The sequence below is a fragment of the Mustela putorius genome, unplaced genomic scaffold (genome assembly GCF_011764305.1).
Source record: "Mustela putorius furo isolate JIRA1106 unplaced genomic scaffold, ASM1176430v1.1 tig00000083_pilon_pilon_pilon, whole genome shotgun sequence".
Taxonomy (NCBI): Eukaryota; Metazoa; Chordata; class Mammalia; order Carnivora; family Mustelidae; genus Mustela; species Mustela putorius.
Genome location: NW_025421273.1, coordinates 3,160,647 through 3,172,283, shown reverse-complemented (window position 1 = coordinate 3,172,283; position 11,637 = coordinate 3,160,647).

Below are 11,637 nucleotides of genomic sequence, written 5' to 3'. Positions count from 1 at the left end.
CAAAATAGAAATGGAAGCATACTTCTTAAAGAACTTTTTAAATTAATTTGTCAGAGAGAGAGAGAGCATAAGCAGGTAGAATGGCAGGCAGAGGCAGAAGGAGAAGCAGGCTCTCAAGTGAACAAGGAGCCCAATGTGGGACACAATTCCAGGACCCTGGGGTCATGACCTGAGCCCAAGGCAGATGCTTAACTGACTGAGCTGCCCAGGAGTCCCAAAAGGGATCTTATTAAAAATAATCAAGAACATCTCAGAAAAAATCAATAGCTAATATCATACTGAAAGGTTAATGATGAAATTTGTCCCTAAAATCAGGAACAAGACAAGGATGTCTAATTTCATGACTTCTATCCAGCATTGTACTGAGAGTCTAACTATTGTAATCAGGCAATAAAAAGAAATAAAAGTCATCCAGACTGAAAACAAATGAGTAAAACCTTTTTTTTTTTTTTTAATCTTTAGACAACATGATCCACAGACAATAAAACTATTTTAAAAATCTGAGTGAGAGTACACTGAGAATAGTAAAATATAATTGAGAGAAGCTAAATAAGAACTAAATAAATGGAAAAATATATTGTGTTCATTGGTCTGGAGTCTCAGTATTATTAAGATGTCAGGTCTCCCCTAATTGGTCATGGATTCATCAAAACCCCAATCAAAATCCCAGTCAAAATCCCATAGGCTAACATATATTCAACTGTGATATTTTTTGTTTGTTTGTTTCCACTTTTTGATCAGCTCATGGCTATGTTTAAGGACTTACTGTTTCCTTCCTATGTCTTTACTAGACTTACACAGGTGTAGTCCATCCCAAATTAACTCAGTGCAGTTATATCACACATCACTTACTGAAGTTTCTTTGTGTTCTATGTGGTTTAGGTCTGTGTATTCTAAATGATCTAGTCATTAAGTCCATCCATTTGTCACCTTTCTGCTTCAGTACAATAATGGTTGCAGTATAGGGGAAAAACACTCAATGACCAAGAAGGAAAAAAATAAAAAATCTGACTTGGCAAACTAAAACATCACATTGCTATATCAATCCAAAATATCTGAGTACATGTTTGATCTAAATATACGAAAAGAAACAAGGCAAGAATACAGAGCAGCCAATGGAAGTGTTATCCATTTCTTCTAAAAGAGTAAAATTTACTAGTAGTCTTCCACATTTCTATAGGTTAAAAATTGGACATAAATTCAAGTATAATGAATGGGTTTTTGATGAGAATTGTGATGCTCCATGATGTATTCACTTGGTTAGGTTCCAGTTCCAAGGTAATCAATCACTAACCTAGGTGCTCTAGTAGGGTATTTTGCAGATTTATTAAAGTTGCTAATCAGTTTACCTTAAATAGGGAGGGATGTTACCTTTGGTGTGCCTGACTTAACTGATTAGGGGTTTTAAGGGCAATGAAGATTTCACTTCCTTCAAGAGCCCTGGCTCATTTCTGTGGGGTTCCATTCTGTTCTATTCATGATCATCCCCTCCTGAGGATCTGCCCTAAAGACTCTGACTTGCTCAGCCAGCCCCTCAACTGTATAAACCAGTTTCTTATAATATACCCATATATGGATGTATACCATATGTATATATGCATATATATATATATATATATAACAATGTATCTAATGTGTATATATAATGGAATTTTACTGGCTCTGCTTCTCAGGCTGAACCCTGACTGATATAGACAGGTATCTTTTTTCTGACATTTGCATTACCACTTCATTTGAAAGTGCTCTAGTGAATCAGGATTCCTGTAACAGTCAAAACAGAAGTTCTGAGGACTATTTCATGTGCCATATTCCTTCATTCATTTACAAATTCATTAATAAACTTACTCAGTTCCCCCATATTTTCTAGTATTTCAATATGCCACCAAGTACACAGCTTTCAACTGGCATTGTGGGAAAAGTAAAAGATTTGAGTATTTGAAAAACTTATTGTTTTATTTTTCCAACTGTAGTCAAATTCTTCAGTAACGTAATTAGTATAGGTGCTAAATTTATCAAAAAATCTGGAAGAATATAGCATATATAAACTTTTTTATTTGATTGGGGGAAGAGAAGAATGTGTCAAAGAATTTCAAAATCACATGACATCTAATCTCAACAATGGCTGGATTATTACTTATTTTGAGACTTGAATTAATACTTAAAAATTTCTATGTCATTACACTTTAATAATAAATTTCAAAAAGGGTTTTAAGATTTCTAAATGTAATTTTTGGTCTTCTTCAAAATGAAAAAAAAACAATGACTAATATATACTATTCTGAAAAAATCCTTAGTTGCTATTGAGCTCATTTCTTAGATGAATTTTTAAGACTTTATTTTTTTTCAGAGATTTTATTTTATTTATTTGACAGAGAGAGATCACAAGTAGGCAGAGAGGCAGGCAGAGAGGGGGGAGAAGCAGACTCTCTGCTGAGCAGAGACTCAACCCCAGGATCCTGAGATCATGACCTGAGCCGAAGGCAGCGGCTTAACCCACTGAGCCACCCAGGTGCCCCTCTTAGATGATTTTTAAAAAGGCTACCTGAGATTTTTTAAAATGCTACCTAAAAATCATAATATGATTATTCAGATTGGACCAAATCTCTGAGGTTCTTACCTGCAAAGTTCTGTAATAAATACTGTGAAGATATAAAAATATTTTTAAAAGGCAAGGTATAATATAAAATGATTATTTTCTCTGAAACTGATTTTCTATTTTAATGTAGTTGTTATTGCCGAGATATATATACATCAGTTATCCACTCATGAATATCTACTCTCATGAATATGTTAATTACTGAAATCTCTATTACTTTCTATATCAAATATTGAATTAAGTTCTATACACAATAAATTTAATAAAGTCTCTAGAGAACTTAAATCATGATCCACTAATTTATACAAAATATACACTGTACAACAATCTTTCTAATCAGAAATATAATAAATTAAATCCAAGTCAACGTATTTGGCAAAGTCTATCTTATAAACCAAATAAAAAATGATGTTATCTATAAAATATTAATATAAACTGAAATCACACTGAAAAACATATGAACTTCTGAAATGAATAAAGTTATCACAATAACAGGCTAGTGACTTACATATCTTCTAAGAGTGTCATTAAAATGGATAAAATGTAATACAAAGCAAACTTTTGAAGTAATTTCAAAGTTACATATGACATAGCACCCAGGTAATTATGGAATGACATAATGAATCTAATTGTTTATGTAACGTTCAAAAACAACACTAAAATCAGGCATGATAAAACTTGTTTTTTGAATACTTTATAAAGAAACAAACAATGCATAGATAAAAAGCAGAACTAAGAAGTATTTAAGCATCTGTTTTAATCACAGTTCACCTAAATTTCATTCATAGAACTAAATGTCATCAAATCTATGTTGGAATTATGACAACAAAGGAGTAGGCAAAATTACCTATGTGATTTGAAGAAGCTTAAAGGGCTCTAGCAAGCAAGTCTAAACATTACCCACTTCATTTCCAGCTAAATTTTACATTTTTTTAAAATGACAAATACAGAAATGCACATTTTAAAAGCATATAAATTAACCAGTAGAAGGAAAGGGTAGTGAGCTGATCTTCACTTGAATGGAGATGGTAGTGAACTAATCTTCACTGGAATGAATGCACCTCATTAGCTTAAGTTAGGAAGTTGCTTGGTTTTGAAAGTGAAAAGGTGTGACAGTTAATGTCCCAAGGGAGATAAACGGATAGGGTGAATTAGATCAAGCCCCAGAATAAGTTTCAAAACATTGTACAACTTGAAATACACTGATGGGGAGAGAAAATGGAAACAAACTGCATAAGAGAAACTTTATATATTTTACATACTTCACCATCTACTGATGTCTAAGTTCCATGGTAGGCTCAGACCTTACTCTGACATATATCATTGGAGAATAAATGTCAGGGGAAAGGCAAGAGTGAATTTTGCTTGCATGTATGAGTCCAACTGCTGAAAAGTTTCCCCAATATAATAGACAAATGATAAATGTTTCATTTTATTTATTACTTTTGAATACTAATCTTTCTTCCTGGAGCAATATTAATTTAATTTATGAAAAATTTTTGTTTAAACCACCTTTTTCTGGTAAAGGTTAAACAGTTTCTTGTCAAATAAAAACATGTTATTTCTTAAAAGGGCAAGTATGTTAATATAACTTGGATTTACTTGCACATACGTCTTAAGTCTTACTGGATGATTGGATGAGATGACCTTTATGTCCATCAAACCCTGAGATTTTATGATTTATGATTAAATAACTTTTATTTATTCATATACAATAGGAAATGTGATATATCACCAACAATTCTAAATAACTCTTCTCTTATCATACAGATTTCTATGCCAAGGACACATTTGCAAATAAGAATATCCAAGTCCAAAAGCTTTATTTTTATCATGTTAAAGAATGTTATGGTTGGAACTTCAGAGAGCAGGATCAGAAGTTTGCAAACTAATTGGAAGAATAGGTGAGAAACTCGAGAAAATTTGTTGATATGGCCCAAGATGATATAGACTATTTATCATTTATTAGTTCTTTAACGTAGAGCAAGTCTTTGTAGAGAAAATAATTTTCCGAGGATTCAAAAAAATATCCTATATTTACCCACTTCCCTAAGTATAAAGTTGTGTATAAATCTAAATATGTTTACTCTTGAATATTGTCATAATTTTCTATTTATACTAACGTTCTAGGAATATGTAACAGATAAATTTTCTATATAAACTCCTGTATCTTTCTAGCTCCTGTCCTTATAATACTGTAGGAAAAATGATTTTTTTTCTAGAAAAAAATATGATCGAGATCAAGAGAAAAAATTTGTAATATTCTTGCTCACATACAGGTCTACAAAGTGATGCATCTACGAAGTTTGTACTTCTCATATCTTTAGTTTGCTATAATTGTGAATCAAACAAATTAAACATAAATCTGTATAAATAACTTCCAGTGAAAGAAAGTCTGGAGAGTGCAAATACACACTTCATGACTGATTGATTAAAGTTTATGGAGAGATGGAGTCAAGGATCATTTGAATCATGCCATTTAAAGTCTGATTCTTTCAACCAGACTTTGTGTCTTCAGGTTTCACCCCCTCACCATTTAATACCCTGCCCATCTCTATTATCTTTTTCTCGGTGTATGCCAATTAAGAATACAGGAGTAGTTTTCATACAAAAGGATTAATTGACTAGAATCGAGGTGCACACTTAATATATAGTACCAGTATTTTCTGACAGGGACCATGTTTGTATCGTTTCTTGTCTTATTTCTAGAAGCTCACACAGTTTAAGGTCATGAGGCATATGCTCAGTAAATAGTTAATGAATGAATCAGGGAATGAATGATGAGCGAATAAGTGTAGGAATTAATGAAACTTTAACTAAAGATTTGAATGAAGACCCATAGTTTCTCAGCTGGAACTTCTGTATACTATGTGGGCACATTAATATATAAATATAAATACATATATATATGTATATACACACACACACACACACACATATATATATATAGAGAGAGAGAGTTTTCTAATTGACAAAATAACATTACATTGTTTTTTTCCTGCCAATGGAATATTTAATAAACATTATTTACTGAAAAAAAATATATAGTTTGAACTCTACTATTTTTGTGAACTTTGGTCCTGTTCACACTGTATTGAATTAATAGAACCTCTAAGATAAACAAAAAGAGTTCTTAAAGCAAACAGGCTTAAAACAAACAGGAAAGTGTTTAACAGTTGATACAGGAACTTCTCAAAATCTAACTTATACAACACAATATGGTTTAATGCAGCATTGGCTAGATGGTTTTTTTTTTTTTTAGACAAAGTCTATAACACTTAAAGCTTATTACAAAAAATATACTTAAAATAAAAAATTATATTAAAAAATATATATATACTTAGAATATGATAGCTGCTTGGTACTCAGTTATCTCATTTAATGAATTTCAAAAACGTATTTCCCCATATGAATATGAATTTATTAAATATATTTTTGCACATATATATAAATTATGAAATAAAGAATATTAATTATGTAGACTTTTATTCAAAAAATCTCTCTACATACATGAGATATTAGAACTGCATATAATGTGTTTTGGGAATGCTGCACTGGGTTGGGGAGATAGTCATTCTTATAAAAGTCTTTTACATTCTGAATTCCTAATGTTAAGTTATAGTAGACATAGAGAAACCACAATCATGAAACTATTACATGAATTGTTTTCCATCACTGTATTGCCTTGTACTTAATAACATTGAAAGACAAATATTATTTCTATCTATTTGTTTGATCTGAAAGATATTTGATTTTGTTAGCAATAGTGGATTTTCATTTGCAACCCAGATCAGTGCTGCCTGAAGTTTTGACCATTTCATGTTCTGCACCTGTCAAATTACCCTATCTACAATTTCATCCCCCCAACAAGTCAGACATGGTTTTCCTTCTTTATAATTTCTCCCCAGCATTTATCATTATCTAACACTACCTACTGGTTGGATCTCCCCTCTAAACTGTCAGGTCCATGAGAGAATTTTGTCTGTTTTACTTACTGTCGGGAATGGCCAGCAATCCCTGTACCAAGGTATGAAAGATTACTTGAAACTTCGCCATGAAAGAGAGGAAAAGACAACGTTATCAAAGCTCAGAGACGAAGACCCTTTGCTCTTCTTTGCTCCCACTTTTACTGGTCCTTTGGGATAATCACAAATCCTTATCACTGTTTCTCATGTACTTGATGTGTGACGAGGGGTCTTACTGAAAGGAGAAGGATCTATTTATGAAAAAGATATGATATGCGAATCTGTGTGCTCTACTAAACATAGCAGAAGGGACAATGCATACATCTCAGATCACAGGGTGGTTGTTTGGGCTAAAAAAGCCTCGGGGAAGGCAACTCCATCAGCATTCCACAACATTCCACATTGAAATAGCACAATGGTAACACAGACCTTAGGCCTCAGAATTCCAAAGGCCCATGTCCTTCTCTAAAACTTTCCTTTGGCCCCACCGGCCTCTATGTTACATTGTAACAAGCCACGTATTCTGGCTGATTTTATGCTTTACATTAACCCCAACAACTCGCTACTCTGTCTCTGGTGCTAGAAGAGTGACACTTATCACTGGTGACCAAATAACATCTGTTGAATGAATGAATGAATGAATGAGAGAATAGTACTATCTAGGAAATAATTTTACTTAGGTTTTTACATCCAGAGATATACTTATTTGTCCCTACATATTGTACGATTACATGATAAAAAGGAATAAATACCAAAAAAAGTCACTGCTTTTATCTACCACCTGGAACACCAACCATACAGATGTGGAGGAGAAAGAGAAAAATGCACTTCTCTTCCCAGTAAATTTAGACAAACTCTAAAAGCCTTCACACATAATAAGTTGTTCAAGTAAAATTCATGACATTCAGTTATTTTCTGAGTAGTAACATGAAATGCTTAAAGCTAGATTTGGCTTAATTCTAACAAATTAGTTTTACTTTAATAACCCAGAAAATTAAGCAAACTTATTTTTCTCCTAGTTTAAATTTAAGCTGAATTTATATGTTTAGGGCAATTATTAACTCTATATAATAAGAAGTGATTATTTAGACATTTTGGAAGATAAAGATTTGTATTTTCATAGCCATCCCATTTCAAGATCATTATAAAATACTGGGATTTTGATGATCAGCCTCAGTTAGCACTTAAGATTTTAAATTGTAAGTTTTTATTTCAGTTTGACAATGGGCCTAGTGAAAAGTTTATGTTCCTGTTTAAATGTTTAATAAACAGACCCTTTGAGTATGATATAGTGTCCTTCCTCATCTCTCATTATAGTCTTTGCCTTAAAATCTAATTGATCTGATATAAGGATTGCCACTCCTGCTTTCTTCTGATGTCCATTAGCATGGTAAATTCTTTTCCACCCCCTCACTTTAAATCTGGAGGTGTCTTCGGGCTTAAAATAAGTTTCTTGGAGGCAACATATAGATGGGTTTTGTTTTTTTATCCATTCTGATAGCCTGTGTCTTTTGACAGGGGCATTTAGCCCATTAACATTCAGGATAACTATTGAGAGATATGAATTTAGGGCCATTGTAAAATGCGTACATTATGTTGCTTCTATTATTATTTCAAGACAGTTAATCCATTCAACTAATATATAGTTGTACCTGCTTATAGTGACACATAAAGCAAAACTGATGACCTTAAACAGTTCTAATGAAAACTTTAAGCAGGGCAAAAACTAATTCTGAACAGACTTTTAGTTCAAGTTTTGTTCATTAATACTTTCTTCTGCTTATCAAATATTTATTGAACTCCATTAAGTGTCACACACTGGTCTAGACACTAGGAATCCAGCAAGTAGAATTTATAATCTCATGAGAAAACAAATACAATAAACAAGCAAATACTTGTATGAAATTTGACTATAATGGGTGTTGTGAACTAGTGTGAAGTGATATTGATTGCACTTCAATATTTAAGCAAATTTAATGGATGCAGAAGAGAAGGCAGTTGAAAATTTATTTAGACATCTTGGAAGGATATTATAAGTACAGGGAATAGTACATTCAAAATCTTGCATAGGGAACAGCTAGTGCAGAAGGAATCTTGCTCTTTTCAAGGACAGAAAGAACAGTATGGCTGAGTAGTGTTATCCAAGTAGGAGATGGCAGAGACACGTGGGCCCCAGTCTTGTAAAGCATGATGGGCACTGTCGAAATAAGAGAACCAAGTGTCAACAAATAAATTCTTGCCCCTGAAGTCACTCTAATTACTCCCATAGTCAATGAGCTACATTGATATTTTTGGGTGCATTACTAATATACTGACGTTTGTTGCTGACTTCATATAAATAAATGTATATATGTATGTATCACAGATAAGTGTGTGTGTGTGTGTGTGTGTGTGTGTGTGTGAGTAATTTCATCAAAATGATTTGAAATGGTTCCCAAAATAACAGGGTGTTGGGAGGAATAGTTCCACATCTCAGAGTAAGAATACTCTTCATCTCACATTCTAATTTAATAGCAATGCTGGCTGTGGTTTTAGATATGGCACTGCCTAAGCTCCTAGGAGGCTGCATCCCAGTGATTATAAATGGCATTCCACACAAACTTGTCTATGCAAAAGCGTGAAGATTCAGAAGTTGATAGGAGTCATTTACAGAAAAGAGCTGAATTTGGGAACACTTCTCACCCCTGCCAATCCTACCATCATCTCGGAATTGGTTTTGAAAGTAGGGAGAATACAGGTGTCCTTCAGAGTTTAGAGTTTGATTTAGAAGGGGGTGGGGGAAGATTACTGGTTTTTTTTTTTTTTTTTCAAGTAGAAATATTGGAAGATGAAAGATTCACTGAAATAGCCAGCACACGCAGGCCAAATGACAACCATAAGCACTCAGAGAAGCAGAAGAGGTCTGTCCTCTCCATTCCCTGAGACTCTTTGAAGAGCTGTGCTCATCAATGATGGACAGAAATGGTGCTGTATACCCAACAGCCTCGAAGGGGTCAGTTGGGTTCCAGTATGCGGCAGGTAAGTAGCAATGTGAGACACAGCTGCTACTTCAGAATTCTGGGCAATAAAGAACCAGCTGTGTGAGAGCATTGGTGGAGAACACCAAATATGTCACACACACACACACTGTGCAGAGACTGCAGTGTCGAGATCATCTGACTGGCTCTAAATCAGGCTGAAACCACAGGCTGGCACTGCCCTATTTGTCTTTATCAGTCCTAAATCATGTCATCAGACTCTGCTTTTTGGTGCCTGATCCCAGACAGAGTCACACCTTTTGAAAAGAAGCGAGGCAGGTGATAGTTTTGAGAGGGAGCTAAATACACTTGAATGAAAGCCTTGATACTGAATTATCTAGGCAACTGAAACACTTGGCAGCAGCTGGAATTATAATACCAGGTCAGGCTTCATAGTCACTGGCCTGGACTGAGGAAGACGACCCATTTCTTATTTCCCAGAAGCAGCACAAGTAGTTTATTTGAGAACTGAAAAGAGAGGGATGGAAAAATGAGAAGTGTATACTATCAGTCCAGCTGCCTGTGTGGACTCCTGGAGTCCGGTCTCACTGGGGATGCTTGTAGAGACAATAAGGAACACACATGTCAGAATTATCTCACCTGAGAGGTGATAGAGTTGGGGTCTAAAACACCAGCTCCCATTGTTTCTGTGCAAGTGTGCGTGCATCAGCGAGCGAGGGAATGTTAATACTGCAACACAGAAAGCCTGCTGCACAGGTGTTAGATGGGGATCTAGGGGTGTGAGATCCCAGATGCAAAACACTACTGCTGACATTTGGAAATCAAGCTGGTGTGCACTGAACAAGGCTGTGGGCAGGGTGATGCCAACATGCCACACCAGAGCTTGTCTATAAGAAAATGACTGTATCTGGAAAATGCAGGTTGGTTCAATGCCAAGAAAAACATATGTACCTAAGAAAATAAAATAATTTCAAGTTTGCACATATTTGAATGGTAACTGACTAATCAAATTTGTACATATTGTTATGACTAATTAGATTTTAGTTGTAAGTGGAAATTGTGGAAACTATGATTTATTATGAACCAAATATGTGCCAGACATGCTACTGGACAAATTATTTATTTCCACTCTAACCCTTAAGACCTTAACATAACTATTTAAAAGAAAAAAAAATTGAGGCACATAAAAGCTAACTTTCCAATTTACATGTATCTAGTACATGATAATGATGGGACTTAATATGGGATTCCTCACAGTATGTAATGAATGCTATACTTGGCACATGGTTAAGACATAAATATGCAATAACATAGTCAACATAAAAGAGTGAAAAACAAAGAAAATTACAGTTTAAAATATGGACATTTCAATTAAAATACTTTCAAAAAAGACAATAATTTAGAAGAGTTCTAATTTATGTCTAATAACATTAAATTCCCCAAGCCATAGTGATTTGAGATGGTACATTTTGACCATATTTGTACACATTATTTTTTAAATTTTATTTATTTATTTGACAGAGAGAGAGAGAGAGTCACAAGTAGACAGAGCAGCGGGCAGAGAGAGAGGGGTAAGCAGGTTCCCTGCTGAGCAGAGAGCCAGATGCGGGGCTCTATCCCAGGACTCTGGGATCATGACCTGAGCCAAAGGCAGAGGATTAACCCACTGAGGCACCCAGACACCCTATTTATATACAATTATGCTGGGAACAGTTATGCTGTTCTCAAGGAACTCTTCTCATTTGGGAGATTTTTCTGTTTTAATATCTGCATGCTGTTCAGTGAAAACATCTCTCTCTCCAACTCCAAAACACTGCATCCATCTGAACACCTGCCCCATTGGGTATCCTCATTTCCAGCTCTACTGAGCAGCAAAACTCCATGTTCTGGCATATCACTTTGTCATGCACCGAACATGAAAATAACCTAAAGGATACCCAATTGTCTGGATGTTAGGAGTAGACATGTTCCTTCCATCTCATGCTCCTTGTGACTTGGCTGCCTCTTCTCTTTTTCCTACTTATAATTTTCTTTGATTATTTAGGAGGAATATCTGTACCTTGAACATCAACCATGCCTCTTGTTGTGTTGATTTTCT